Source organism: Pavona decussata, unplaced genomic scaffold (genome assembly GCF_977016875.1).
Source record: "Pavona decussata unplaced genomic scaffold, jaPavDecu1.1 SCAFFOLD_138, whole genome shotgun sequence".
Classification (NCBI taxonomy): Eukaryota; Metazoa; Cnidaria; class Anthozoa; order Scleractinia; family Agariciidae; genus Pavona; species Pavona decussata.
Genome location: NW_028145551.1, coordinates 499,464 through 514,637, shown reverse-complemented (window position 1 = coordinate 514,637; position 15,174 = coordinate 499,464). Strand labels below are relative to the sequence as shown.

The following is a 15,174-nucleotide window of genomic DNA, read 5'->3' as shown; positions in this document are numbered from 1 at the left end:
GATTCAAGACTGAATCAGCTTTCAGTAGAATTTTGATCCAAACCCCGTGACTCCGAATACTTAAAGAAGATTTCTAAGTGTCAAATTTTTGCAGCTCAATATTCTGTTGTCTTCTCAACTAAGAAAGATTTGCCTCACGCGCGCACAGGATATCACTTTCCGTGAAGAGATCCTAATAAAGGATAAATGTTATCAAGGCAATATATCTTAAAATATTCAAAGCGACAAGAGCATCAAACTTTGTTTATACTTGTTCAGAAACTAATGTCAAGGCTAAATTTCTCTGTGGTTATTCAAAGGTCCTTGATACCTTACGAAAACGCTAATTTACAGAGGTCGTTACATTTCTCACTCTCCAAGCGAGAAAATGATGATAAAGAAATAAATAAGAAAAATAAGAGCGTTTTTGTTCGAGATTAGTTGGATTGAATTTTACATTTCAAATTGTATGGTTGTTATAAGTATGCTACAAGGGACCTTTCAGAATAAAAATAACTTATTTGAATACGTTATCAAATTATGACGAGCAAAATTAGGAAATAATGTTGCGTGCGTTACTCGAATTTTGACAAAACGCAAGTGAAATTATTTTCTAATTTCACAAGTATACCATTTGATTACCTTTTAATATGACGGGTGACAAATTACGCTCACAATCGTGGTCGGGTCCGTCTTGTTTACATACGTAGGCAAGAAAACACTCGAGTACTTTATCTAACTGCTCAGGACGAACCGTCTAAGGGTTCGTCTCAAGGCCATTTCATCACACCAGTTCTCAAAAACCTTCACTCAGTTAATTGTGCTTTTTCGCGTATTTAGGTTTTCTGCAGCGCTTTTTAATGCCGTAACTTCTTTTATCGTATCCGGAACATCTTTAAACCTAGATGTCATCTTGGCACTGAGATATAGGAAACGTTGCTAGAACAATTTTGTAATTAACGCTAAAATTTCGCGCCAAAATTTGTCACCCAAGATATTAGTAAGAAAATTATACGTTATGCACAGAACGTTCTTGCAGTCTTCTCAGCACGAGACGTGACAGTGTACGAACTTCATGGAGGAGCGAACTATCCAAGCGACATCCACGAATTGAGAAAATAATCTAGGGCCTTCTCGATGTTGAAATTTAAATACGTTTGGCAAAACCAATATTAAGTGTTTCGAAAAACTAGCAATTTTAATATGCATTGATAGAACAATATGTTCAAAATAAATTAAGCGAGTAAACTTCTGAAGCACCAAGTTAGAAAAATGAAATTCTTATTACGGAATCCTTTAATATGACAGTAGGGTTTTTGTTTTCGAAGGTCCATCGAATTCTCCAATTTACAGTCCCGCACAGTTATCAAATTTGATAACCGCGTGACGTCACAACATGGCGCCCGCCCAGAGCTCGGTGAGTTTTCGGAGAGCGTTCAATTGTTTCAGTAATTTTTCGGTTGTGTTCGCGTTCCATACCCAGAATTCCAGGCGTGAACATCGATAGAACAATAAAACTTCAAGGCCCTGTAAAAATGACGACCATCGGGAAAGTATTATGCGAGATCTTCCCTTGCGATTTGAAGAGGTGGCACGAAATGATAGTCCCTTTCAGGCATGTTTATTGTCTTTGCCATCAATTTTAAGATAGTTGTAGATTTTTGTGGTACACGAAGAAAAAATGTCGTGATCTTCATTAATGTATCTTTCGACTCAACACTTATTTGTTGGAGGGCATGAAGAATTGTAAGAGGGCACTATGATATTTTGATTTGCGGTCTGATTCCGCTACTGACCGCCATTGTTAATTACTCTTGCTTCTAGGATGACTAGAAATGAAGGCAGCATTATGGATTTCCACCCACAGAAAATAGCTACTTAACCTTTGGAAACAGGGATCCTTTTTAACTTACAATGCGAAATGCCCTTGGTGGAAGAAATACCGGAGGAATTGTCGAACATTGTCTTGATGTCCAAGAGCGCCAAGAAAGCGTGTACGTTGAGAGATGTTGCTGGCAAGCAAACAGGCCGAGTATAATACTTTCTTAATAGAGAGAAAAAGGAGCTCATGGACTGCGGGAAAGTCTAGTGATGAAGGGTAGGATTTCAAAATTAAGTTATCCAGGAACGATTTTGATAAACAACTCAGTCGAAAACTATCGAACGCTTTGTTCCGGAAATGCCTCCTTGGCAATTACATGTCTTTGTCTTGTTCAGTATCGTTACTAATACGACCGGATACGAACGGAAATAATTCATATTTTTCTAAGTAGTACATTTAAACTTACATTTACATGACTGTAATATTTTTATTTCTGTTCTCGTCGTTAGATTAATAACCAGCCAGCCGACAGTAACCACAGAGAGTGATTTCAGAGCTCGGTGATGAAGGTGACATGCCGGATGTTGAGGTATGCCTTCACAGTGCGATTTTACGATTTTCCCAAAATGTAATTATCCTTTACAAATTTATGCTTGGTGTTTTAATCCCGTGTAATGCCAGACTCATAACAGTTCGAGCTTTGAGCCACAGCAAACAACCTCAATACGCCCTTTCAAGAACAATTTAAACGGGACTTGTCCGTTGCACATCTATTGCAGCACGTCGCTTCAATTATCTAGGACAGATCGAAACGACTCTACACACGTCGCTACTCAATCGAATCATCACCTCCTGCACTTTCGAAATCCCTGGCACAAGAAAGAAACAAAATTTATTTGAAGTCCCATTTTTAAAGTTAGTTATAACGCAAAATTTTTTCATTCATACAGATTGACGAAGGACAACAAGGAGACTAGTGGAGCAAGGCAACAAGAAGTTCAAATCATGTCAATGTTTATGCAATAAACAAGCATCTTTGATGGAAGTTATTTTCTTGGGATTGGTGTTTCTTTGTGACCGGCTATCGCTCAGGAATTCTGTGCTTCAGCCAAAGCGGCTCGTGGTTTCCTCGGTCCACCACGACGCTATGAGGCTTTCGATAGATATCAAAATGAGCTTTGTCAGTTAATTATGGACGAAGATTGTACCGTATTTTCCTGATGTCAGGCCAAAATTCCTATTCTAAACCTTTCCTTGCGTACAATTCACTGTGCGACCGAAATCGAATGTTGAATTAGAGCGCCATCAAAATGTTTTCATATTGAAATGGCCACCATATTGAAAGAAGATGGTTGCTATGATAACTGTCACGTGAACTGTAACTTACGGTTTGATTGGCTAATAGTTTGTTTTGGTCCCGGTTATCAAATTTGATAAGTGTGCCGGACTGATTTAGCGCGTAAAATACACCGCAATGACCAACCAAATTTTTTTAAGAATATTTATTGCCGATTTAGTTTCTTAGAATGAGAGCAGCAAAATTATGCACAAATTAATACTTCTGATGCGAGAAAATGCTGCCATCAAACTGACAATGTTGCTAAATACAGTAGAAAAATATGTAAATCAATAATTTAATATTAATAAATAATGCCAAACGAAGCCAAGTACTAATGCATTGACAACCTCTTAACTCTTGCTTAAAATTAATCTATATTAGTAGCTCTACGAATGTCTTCTGGTAAGAGATTCCACGTATTACCATCAAGAATCCTGTGGAAATACCTTAAGAGCGAATGTCTGGAAATATCAAGCAACCAACAGTCACGGCCAAAATTTAGTTTTCGCTAAGATTTGGTTTGTTGATGGGTAGTACCCTCTAAAACAATGTGATGTTGTTTGTTTTTCGAAATACCGCCTGAATTTTGAAAAAAAAGTCGAAAATCTGTTTAGGCTGATGACTGCTTTAGTTACACACAAAATCGTAGCCAAATTGGTAGCTCCCAAGATGTGTACCGCATGCGAACAGGGAATAAAGTTATTGAAACTCTCTTGTAATGTATTGATTAAAGAGACCTTTTGTAAGTATTTTGCAGCAAAATTGAGTCCTGATAATGATCTAGGATGGAATCATTCAAAATTAAAAATTCATCTTGTACTTTTGGCCGTGCAAAATGGGATTTTAGTCTGGAAACGGTACGAGGATTTTAACAATGTGGCACATGCTTGCTCTGTCTATAATTCCACCTGCATCGACACAACATGTTATTCTAAAACTTGTGTCAAATTTGTCTTGGGTAATTGTATCTACGCTTCGTACGGCCGAGGTAAAGTTAAATAAAATCTCCTAATTACCGTGGCCTTGAATAAACAACTTCGCTATTGACACGTTTCTGTTTTTGGTCAGTAATTTTCCCACCGCCGTGAACTTAATGAACACAATTACAAAAGATAGAAAAAAAAAACCGACCGTCTACCTTTGCTTAGGGTCTATGCAAAACATCTTGTGCGTTTGTAGGAAAATTGAAGAAAAATAAGCTGTGGCGAGTGTCGGCCTGCATTTATGGCAACGTGAAATTCAATCCTCGCCAAAGTCGGTCCCGTTATACAAATTGACAGCTGAAGATCTCTTCTCAATAATTCAAGAAAAACTACCGGTTTTATTGAAAGTTTTCTCAAGTCTACCTCGTCCTTCCCCCCTCCCATTTTTTGTTTGTTTGTGTTATGAATGAAACAAATGGTATTCCCAAGTAAAATTATTTTTAGTTATTGCGTTACTTGCTTTTCATGAGGAGAGAAAAATGCCGACAAATAATTTTTTCTGGTTCATTTATCTACTAACATGGCTACTTTATATTTGCGATGAGAGTAAAAGAAAAGGAAAACAAACAATAAACAAAGCAATTTCCTTTGGATTCGCCGCCGGGATTTGGAGGTTTGTCATATGAATGCAGGTTCACAAGTTTGCAAGCTTCATTTTTTTTGGCAGGTTTAGACTGCAGGTTTCGTTCCGTTTCTTTGACGACAGTTTTTAGTTTCTTGAGTAGAATTTGTACCTAGGAATAAAAGTTTGAAATTAGAGTCTGCAAATTGGTCCACGCTTGCGGTTTTATGTACTGCACGCTCGCGATTTTAAATTTGTTTGCTTAATCCTTGCGTGGAAAAATCTTTAAGAGGAAGCCCTTTTCGCAGTAAGTAGCCGGGCTGTAAAGATGTAAAGAACTGTGCTCTGGAGCTATGGACAGTGACTGCTCGTTTCTTACGATTACAGGAGGCCATTGTGGCTCAGACTCAAAAGATAGAAGCAGATCAGTCGATTATGTTCCTTTGCTTAGTTGTAATAGGGATATAAGCGCTCATAAATCAGCATTCACGCTGAGTGACGCCGATAATGAAGTGGACCTAATCTTGTCAAGGGCGTCCATCTTTTCTACTCCAGCAAACATATCTCAACTGCTGATATGTCCTGCACATCGTGCAGCGCTTGGTATCGGATGGAGACGTTCAGCCAATGAGAGATGCAGAATACCCGTCATAGTGATGACGTCGTCAAGAAGCCTAAAGCGGAGAGAGGGCTCAGTAAAGCTGACTCCCAGCTCGTGCTGAAGGAAAGTGGTACTTTACTTCCTGTGGGATGCTATAATATTTAGTTGAGTTTTATATTTCTGTTACTTCTACAACCGAGCATTTATTTTCCATTCTCAATATCTCCTACTAATATGGGGTGCGGCTGCCAAGTAGGTTTATTTAAGTAAGAGATAAATACTGAGAACGGAGGTATTAATCCATATACCGACGTTCGAGGTATTTATCTGACTTATTTCATGAAATGATTCCTTTGTTCAAGGGGACAAACGCCGGCTAATTAGTACCGTCACACTTAGGTGAGAAACGGAGAACAATAGAAGCAACCTGATGTGTGCGTTTCTCGCAGTACTGCTAATGTAAATGAGTGATTTATCTGTATAAATCCCTCGTTTCAGTTAGTTTAATATTCATGAAGTATGTAAGTTAAATAAAGGATGTTGAATAACAAAAGAAAATGTGTGATTCATGAAAAAATTCAACATACTTACTTGAGAGATGCTATCCATTTACGAATTGATTACCCTTCCTTGTTCCAGAGGTGTGCCCAAAATGCAGAAAAATGCTTTGTACTTTGAAACCTAAGAGGAAGTTGCAGCCGCAAGTGACTGTGGACGAGAGTGAGTTCTCACTTTCACAGATAGGAAACTTGAGTAAGTAACGCTGGATATAATGTCACTGATTACAGTGGTCATGGGTAATCAGTGGCAACAGCAAGCAGCCCCGCAAAAATATATTGTGTCTTTCGCGGGTGTACACAAACAAGCTGTACAAGAGTTTTTTTTTTTTTTTTTTTTTTTTTGTTAAAACATTAACTCCTACTTTTTTGGGAGTTAATTAATGTTAGGGCCATTTATACGGGAGAAAATATGACGCGTCTTAATTTCTTCCGTATGAAATATCCTATTAACGGAAAGGCACAGTAGAGATATTTTACCTGATTCTTAACCGTGTTTAGGAAGAGTTTGCCTCGATTACCCAAAACCCGGAATATGGATATTGGATACTGATTTCAGAAAGAATAGTGATTTCTGGTATAAATTTGACAATTTGAGAAACAAGACATCGCGTGCTAGATGAGAGCTTCCACTCCAACGCCAAGGAGATAGCGAAAAATGAGGAAAATTTAGGTTTGAAAAGATGACAGAAGGTTCACAATTGTTGCTTCAAAGTTTGAGCAGATGAAGAGTGCAGCTGGCAACTACGTATCTTTATTTTTGTCATAGAATGAGACAAGCGCCACTACCTTCAGGAGTCCTGTCGCTGAAAGCACCCCAAAAAGGTTTTATACTGCGGACTCCACATTCAGAACTCCAGCAGAAAGCGCTCCAGATAAACCTCTCGACAAGCTTAATGCATTCCTAGGAAGTAGAGGTATAAGTCCAGTGAGAAGTGTTATGACGAGGCAGTGGGAGGATGCGAGTGAACAAACCACACGTCGCCACGTGCGCAAGGAGCGACAGGCGGTTACTGCCGTTCTCGATGAAATTGCCCCTAATCAGCTGCATCATTTGTGGAAGGCCATTGCTTCAAAGCCTTTAGAGCCCCGAAACTCAAGTGAAGAGGATGATGATGTCGACAATGTGCTGATGGAGGCATTGACGGAGTGCTACGTAAACGCTAATAGATGGGACACAAATCTTGTCCATAATGGCAAACAAAGTCTCATATCGCACCCTGTTGAGATGGATCCCCAACTTATCAAGATATCGCTTTACTGTTACTAGAAAGCACATCCTTGCCCAGGGCAGAGGAGTTCCAGAAGTCCCTCAGCAACGAACAAGAATGGCGGTATCACAGGCAAAACTGGACCACTTTCTGGATTTTATTACAAGTCCACTAATTATTCAAGACCTGCCGTTCGGCGAAAAAATTAAATATAAAGCTCTCGTCAAAACAAGCCATTACAGTGCCGAATGTCGTCCGTCTCATGATACCAGAATTCATAGTAACACAGTACCAAACATATGCTGAAGAATGTGGGCTCACGCCATTGAGTCGCAGTACATTGCTGAGATAGAATCTTATCTGTGCGTTCTGCCTCTAGCCGCAAGTCACTGCAGGGACTAGATTACATCAGTGCAACAGGTTTTTACCTCTTTTTATTAGCATGTGTCCTTCCTTGTACATGGGAATATGCTTTCATCCAGAAGGCGTGTCCGAGTAATTAGGTAGACCTAGGGTGATGACTTGAAGTCAAGGGTTTCGGGCTGAAGTCCCACTCAAGTCGTTTATCTGGAGTTGTTTATCTGTAAAACCGATCTCATCTCCTCTGTAACGCTTGTAAATAGCCAATTGACAGACCCTCTCCCAATTGTTGGTTTTCACATGACGTGATAAAAAAACTGAAATTCATAACTAAACACAATTTTGCGTTTTATCTCCATCAGATAAAAGAAAATATAAATTTCCACCGGCTTGCTTGTTTTCAGCAAGAAAAGCATTCTTTGTTCTGAAAATAGAGCAGTTTGAATTTTAGATTTTTGCGCAGTGCGTCACAGAAGGACTGCTGCTCTAGACATGTCACGTACATGAAAACATCGATTTGCCGCGTGTTTTTTTAGGTCTGATCAGCTAACATGTAATAGAGGCGTCTATGTCAAGAGATGAAAGGCTTTCAAATAGCCAAGGTAAACTCCAGATGGTTTTGCTGATATCCGGCCCGCCATATTGGTGCCCCTTAGACGAGGAACCAATATGGTGTCCCATGCTAAACTCTAATTTTCCGTGGTACATTTTCTCGAATAACTCGATTATGAGTTATCGCAAAGCTCTGTGACGTTCACACGTTGTTTATGTATCACTCTTCTACAACATATCATTTTATTGACTTTATCTATTGAATGGCTAAGAATTTAATTTTTTTACTTGCCGACGATATGTGAGGTGAAAACCACCAATTGGGGTTCTTAATCCTGTTATATTGTGTGTAAAGTATTTCTTTACCTCTGTTTTATCGTCCCCGAGAAACCACTCACGAGGAGTGGCCAATAAAGTATTTAGTTATTCGGATCTGTTTAATCAAACTAAGCAAGTATGATCATCAACTATTATTAGGTGACCAGGCTTTTGACGACTTGATTATGTCTTTGGAGACGCTGGGAGATGTTAAAGGAACGACGTGGGTGAAAGAGCAAACGGACCTTCTCAAATCAGCGAAACGTTACCTCAAGAGTGATTATAAGGTAATGTCGCGATATCTAAGCTTTGAGATTGTGCTAACACAATTCTGGCATAATTCGCCACTACGAAAACAGCTTTTTTATGGAGTTTTTCAAAAAAAAAAGTGCAGCCGCCACAATTAACATTTTATGTTTGTTTTGGAGCAATTTCTTCACCAAGGTCCCTCTTTTATATGGCGGAGGAAGAGCATATACCATTTTAAACACCCGCGATGTTGCTTTGTGGCTTTGAAGATGATTGCTTGTACAGAGACATACACATGCGCAGCAAGACGGGAAGAACAAAATCCTGTCACGACCAATCTCGTCCCCAGATCCCGCGCGCGTTTTAGGCCAGCGGAGGCCACACGTCCACCGGCTCTAGGCTAATCAAAACCCCGATGCCAAGATCTGGCTTCCGGTTTAAAGGCAGATACTGCTGACCATCGTACAATTTTAGAGAAAAAAAACCTGCTAGTTACCCCATCTCTCAAAACGAATATCATGAAATTTTCAATATTCTACAGAGGGGCAATTATATGGAACCTTTTACCAGGAGTGCTGCAATGCAGTATCCCTAGAGAGTTTTATTAAAAGGATTCACATGTCGAATACGATTGAAGATACTGATTTTAGCAACCTGTACAGAAATAATTTTTTGATGTTTTTGTCTTTTCATTATCAAAACACATGCGACATTGTTTAGAAGATCTTATCAAAAAATGCTTTGAGAATTTTTTTTAGTGTTTTAGTCTAGACTTTAACGTTGTTTACCTATCTTAGTCGAAACATTTGTAAAATTGTATATCCTCTTTTATCAGCTATCTTGGTACTCTAATTATGCACGACCCCTCAAGCTACCTAGCTTTAACCCTTATCGTGTTTAAATAAAGGTTTTGATTGATTGAGAACGCAGCCTCGGGAAAGAGTTTGTGTCGTCGGACGGAATCGGCGTAACTCAGAGGTCCTTGTTTCACGTTCAGCTGAGTAAGGGTAACTCGAGCTCTGGGAACGAAATTTCTTTTGAAGCTCCAAAATAAGGCATGCCCATTTTTTTTTTTTTTATCACGCCAGCATTTTTGGGCACGATATCAATATTGCAATACAAGCGCCTCTTTAAAGATTATTCGGAACTATTACTGATGTTATGAAAAGACTAGGTTACCTGTCCGAGACAATAACTAGTAAGGCAGCAATTTGCACATATATTCTGCACTTAAAAAGGGCATAAACATAACGTTAATTATGGAAAAGTAAAGCTAGACTTAAGTATTTGTAAGTCCTTTGGAATTTCTAATTTGTTTGTTGAAATCATTGTTGAACAGGTACACATTTCCAAAGAATCATGCATCCCCGACCATTGTAGGCCTTACGCCCACAGTGATCCCAACGATCCTGAGTTTCAAGCGAATGCAGTCACAAGCATCTTGACCTATGCGATCGCTGCAATAATCTCAAGACCGTGCTTAACAACATCGACGAGGCTATCTCGCAAATGCCGGCCAACAATGCTGACGTCATTGAGGAACTAACATTCGTGACTAGTCAAGCGAAACAAGCTATACATGCATGGAAGGCGCACATTCTGAGAAACGTTAACCAGGATGAAGCACGCACCGATGCCCTTGACATGCTAGAGGAAACATCAGTACTTCTGGTTCAAGACTGGGCCATGAAGTTTCTTCCCAGGAAATACAGAGAAAGCCAAACCGATTGGTTTGGAAAACGAGGAATCTCGTGGCACATTACAGTGGCGATCCATAGGGCTGCACTCGACCAAGAATTCCATACAATGACATTCGTTCACGTATTTCAGAGCTGCAATCAGGATAGTTGCACCGTTCTCTCTATCATATCGGATGTGGTATCAAAACTGAAGAAAGAGCTCGCAAATCTGGAATCTGTCTACTACCGTCAAGATAACGCTGGATGTTATCACTCTGGGGCGTCTATCGCAGGGGCAAGGCTAATTGGCAAAGATACTGGTGTGTTTGTTCGATGCATGGATTTCTCAGATCCACAAGGTGGTAAAGGCGCTTGCGATCGAAAGGCGGCCTCTATCAAATCGCATATGAAAATCCACCTGAATACGGGCAATAACATCGAGACTGGGCGGGAAATGGTAGCTGCAATGTTGTCTTCTGGCGGAATACCTGGTGTCAATGCAACATTAGCAATCCCTCCATCATTCCCTCGACCAGTAAGTGCCAAACTGGAGGGTGTTAGTGCTATTTCCAACATCGAGTAAACAGAAGACCACTTACGGGTGTGGAGGGCGTATGGGATCGGGCCTAGAAAAATAGTTTCGTTATTCAAAACGGGCATAGGAAATGAGATGACCATCCCCGATCTCAGTGACGACATCGCTGAATCTGATCAGCTCTCTGACGCACACTTCATACCAACGAAGGGAAAAACCCGTCATCCCAGAGAAAGTTCACTACAGCAATGTCAGGAGACAGTAGATGAATTGAGCTGTCTGTACTCATGCCCTGAAGAAGGATGTATGAAAACATATCAGCGTGTGCGCTTGAACACGAGACCCTATTAGACAAGGCAGCGCACGGATATTCAGACAGGTTACAGGGACAATCAGGAGGTTTCCCAGAACTAGCACCAGCAGCACTTCCTAACAGTGGAGCACAACCAAGCTTACCGATGGGCTGGGCCCTAAAATCAAGTCAAGGTTGGAGAACAAAACGCTTTACAGATAAACAGAAAAACTACTTGTTCACTAAGTTCTCTATCGGAGAGGCTACCAGCCAGAAAGCTGATCCTGTGTTAGTAGCTAAGGCTATGATGACTGCAAGTAATTTTGACGGAGAGCAGTTGTTTACAAGCCAACAGGTTGCAAGCTTCTTTTCAAGGTTAGCTTCCAAACGCACTCTAAATGACCACAAGCGCGAGAAGGAGGACAGTGACATGGACATAAATCAGAGACAAGCAGCAGAGAATGAGGATGCTTTTAGTGGTTTACGAAGCAATATTCTTGGGCAATTAGCAATCTCCCATCCCATATACTATGACTGGTCTAACTTGTGTGAATTGATAAAGAACGCGAAGATTTCAAATTTTGCGATACCTGTTCTCCAAGACATTTGCAGGCACTTTGAGATTCCTTTAGCTGACATAAAAAAGCGAAGAAAGGCCCAGTATATTGACAGGATTGTGGCTTACTGCAAAGATTGCCCCGGCCATAGTTTTGCATAAAGTTTGCACATGTTAATTTTGAGACGTTTCAGGTAGCTCATTGTTCCTATGAGTTCAGCAAAATACCGTTAAGGTTTATGGGCCTTGCCTGTGTAGAGTTGCTACAGTATGCTAGATGTATTATTTTAAAATAACAAGAGGCAGATTTTTTAAATCGTCTTGCAAGAAAGAATTATGTACATGTGCATGGAATAAAATCAATCCCAACGCGTGATTCGCAAAAGCCCATGATTAATAAACCCTATTTTTCCTACCCCTCCCACGGTATAGAATCAGTGTCATGCAATGAAACATGACACCGCAATTAATGTGTTACCACTCGTCTTCTGTGAAATAGTTCTGTCAATTCTGATATATAACTGATCAGAACTTGTAAGTAAGCAAAAATGGTTCTTCAAGTTTCACTGACGGCCTTGTGCGGATATCTTGCACTTCACGGACAGCAATTTAGAAGATTTTGCGTGAGAATTCCGCGTGCTCATCCAGTCGTGAACTTTTATAAAGTCAATACAATGTAGTTCAAGTCGGTCAACGTTTTTCTATCGCAGTCGCCACAATCGATTTTCTTTGAATATACCTTTAAACACTTTGCAAAGACCTTAAGCAAAGGTACGTTGTGGTTATCCTGCTTTGTTTTGAAATTACATGTATGTTTTCAGTGCGATGGAAAATAAATCTCAGCGAGAAGAGAATCGCGGGGGCAATTTGCTTACTCCAAGATGCGATGTTTTAGAAGATTTTCTCGAGCTTTACGTCGCTCGTACAAAGCGTAGATAAAATTACCCAAGACAAATTTTACTTATGTTTTAGAATATCATCTCATTTGCCTACAGCTGGAATTTCAGACAGAATGAGCTTGTGCCACATGGCTAAATACTTCCTCGCGTTTCCAGGATTAAATTGTATTTCGCGTAGCGGGAAATACAAAGTCGTTATAAATATTAAAAACTTCCTTTTCAGATCGTGGTTAGAACTGAAATTTTCCTGCAAAGTATTTACTTAAGGCCACTTCAATCTACTCATGATTACAGAGTTTGAATAAAAATAACTTTGTTCGTACGCGAAGCAAATTTTCGGACCAGCCAATTTTGCTTGTAGCTTTTCGTGTCTTTAAAACCGCCGACAGCCAAAATAAATTTTCTTAAATTTTTGAAAATTCAGGCGGGATTTCGAAAAACGAACTACACCATGTTTATTAAGATAATAATACCTACCAACAAACCAAAGCGCATTGGAAACTAAATTTTGAGCGTGACCGAGAATTTTTGATTTTGCTCGTTTTTTTTTTTTTTTTTTTTTTATGGACATTCGCTCTTAATTGAAGAACATTTGTTCTTGCATATATCTTCCTTAAGGATAAATCGTCATAATGTCTCAATGTTCTGTTAAGATGAGCGATAGCCACAATCTACGTTAGAGAGCAGTAAGAGCTTACATTTTGCTCAAATTTTCTCTTTGGATGCCACAGATACAATCAACCACCTGCCTTGACGCCGGAAAGTAAAATAAGCTCGCGGGGGAACCTATAGAGCTTTTACGGTAAAGCGCTTTAGTTTATTACATTAGAATACAGGAAGCGTTTTATAATAACTAATAACAACAAGAACTGCAATTGAATCTCCACTATAATGACACCGATCAACTCCGACACTTTGCCCAGTCTCACGGTTACCAGGGCCTTGCTCTATCTAGTCTATCTATCGGAAGAGCAAATGATTTCATCTCCTCGTTACAACTCCAAGTTCCCCACTTAATGGCAAACAGCAGTGACGGATCGATCATCCGAAATATTTTTGAGCCAAAAATTTTACAGACTGTTGATGGAAAAAAGGCCTAAGAAACTTAATGTTTTGTTACATAGATTTGCATATTTTTTCTGTACATACTCAACTCTAAAAAATACTGTAGTTATCGACTATGTGCTCGCTGTGTTAGAGCTAGAACTTTGCACATACTTGAAATGCGTAAATACAGGGTACTTAATGTTTTGTTTTAATGATTTTGCATTCATCTTCATATATGGTCACTTTTCAACAAGCGTTTTGCTATATAGAGGCAATAAAATAACGTTGACTGCCATTTGTACCCAATTTATATTGTACATCTCTTAAACGGCCAACCTCTATTAAGCGGCCAGTTTTAATAGTCCCCAGGGTGGCTGCTTAATAGAGGTCCGACTGTATTATCATATATATCTTTCATTTCTTTGGGTAACGCTTAATTACCGACAAACGTTTAAAAGTCTAAATGTTCAATCTAGTTACTCGGATAGATAAGCTGTTTTGTTAATCAGAGTAGCTTTTACCTGTTCCTGTTATCTTTTTCTCTACAATCGTAAATATTTGTATGAACAAGGGAATTAATTTGTCGTTGTTTGTCGTTTAGGCAGTTGCATTATGGACAGTAAACTCACCACTGCGCCATCCCTACTCCCCTAAGTACCACATTTACCCGATTTAAGACCCAGATGGTCAAAATATATACCCTATGTCAGACCAAACAGCCTTAAAACCTTTTCTTTGGCACCGTACATACCTATATAGCTTACTAAAGAGGAGTACACTTCTGTGACCCCCTGGGTTTTAAACTATAATCTCATCTTACAGAATAGTCAACTCTACTGTCGATGACGAGGAAAAATCTAAGTTGCCAAAAATATGGGAGATTGAATGTAGTTATCGATTAACAGGTACAAGTTAAACACAATTTTAGGTTATGATGAACATACAATTCATTGCAAAATCCCAAATTCTGTACTTTCTATAACTCGAAGCAGATGACTACCATTGCTGACATTTCTGTCATAACAAAAGCATTTCTTTTTCTCTGCGAAAAAGGCAAGCTAGCTAGACCAACGAGTCTGAGAAGACATAGGCAAATTATATGTTTTGTTCTGTAAATAGTCGCATTATAAATACGGATTTATGGCTTCAAAAAAATCGGAAGTTTTGTTCCGAAAAATATCGGCTCAAAATTTCGTAAAGTTAGAAACTTAAATTAATTGTTTTCAGAGGGGCAGCTATGTTTTTTTTTTACAAAGAGAACAACTGTGAGCTATCTTTTTCGTAAAGCCAATAACAACTAGTAATTCAGGAATTAAATTCCGTTCCCAAAAAGTTTCTCCGACTTAAATTTTCGGTTAAAGCATCCAAACAAACCAAATTTTTTTCACTTGCACAATTATGATTTTAAAAGGGCACAAGATGGTCTGCAAGCACAAGAGACAAGTTTTAAAACATTTTGCTTAAATGTTTTCGTTGGGTGCGCATGTTTTCAGGTCAGAATACTGGGCAAATGGATTAAAGACTGTAAACACTTTGTTGGTAAAAACGACGCTTATTTTGATGGCAATTTTAGTATTGGGAATGAAGGAACCTATATAAGGTCACAACTCAGAACAAATGAAATAAAAATATC

The 15,174-nt window shown here is 39.2% G+C and overlaps 1 long non-coding RNA gene and 1 pseudogene across 1 annotated transcript; both read left to right on the top strand.

The window, feature by feature from the left end:
- Window positions 1–1,627: 1,627 nt before the first annotated feature.
- Window positions 1,628–2,809, top strand: LOC146467100 (uncharacterized). Its single transcript, XR_014867858.1, has 3 exons — window positions 1,628–2,077; window positions 2,311–2,390; window positions 2,752–2,809. It is a non-coding gene; the product is annotated as an uncharacterized LOC146467100 (long non-coding RNA).
- Window positions 2,810–5,520: 2,711 nt separating this feature from the next.
- On the top strand, window positions 5,521–11,757 carry LOC146467099 (uncharacterized; annotated as a pseudogene).
- The last annotated feature ends 3,417 nt before the right edge of the window (window positions 11,758–15,174 follow it).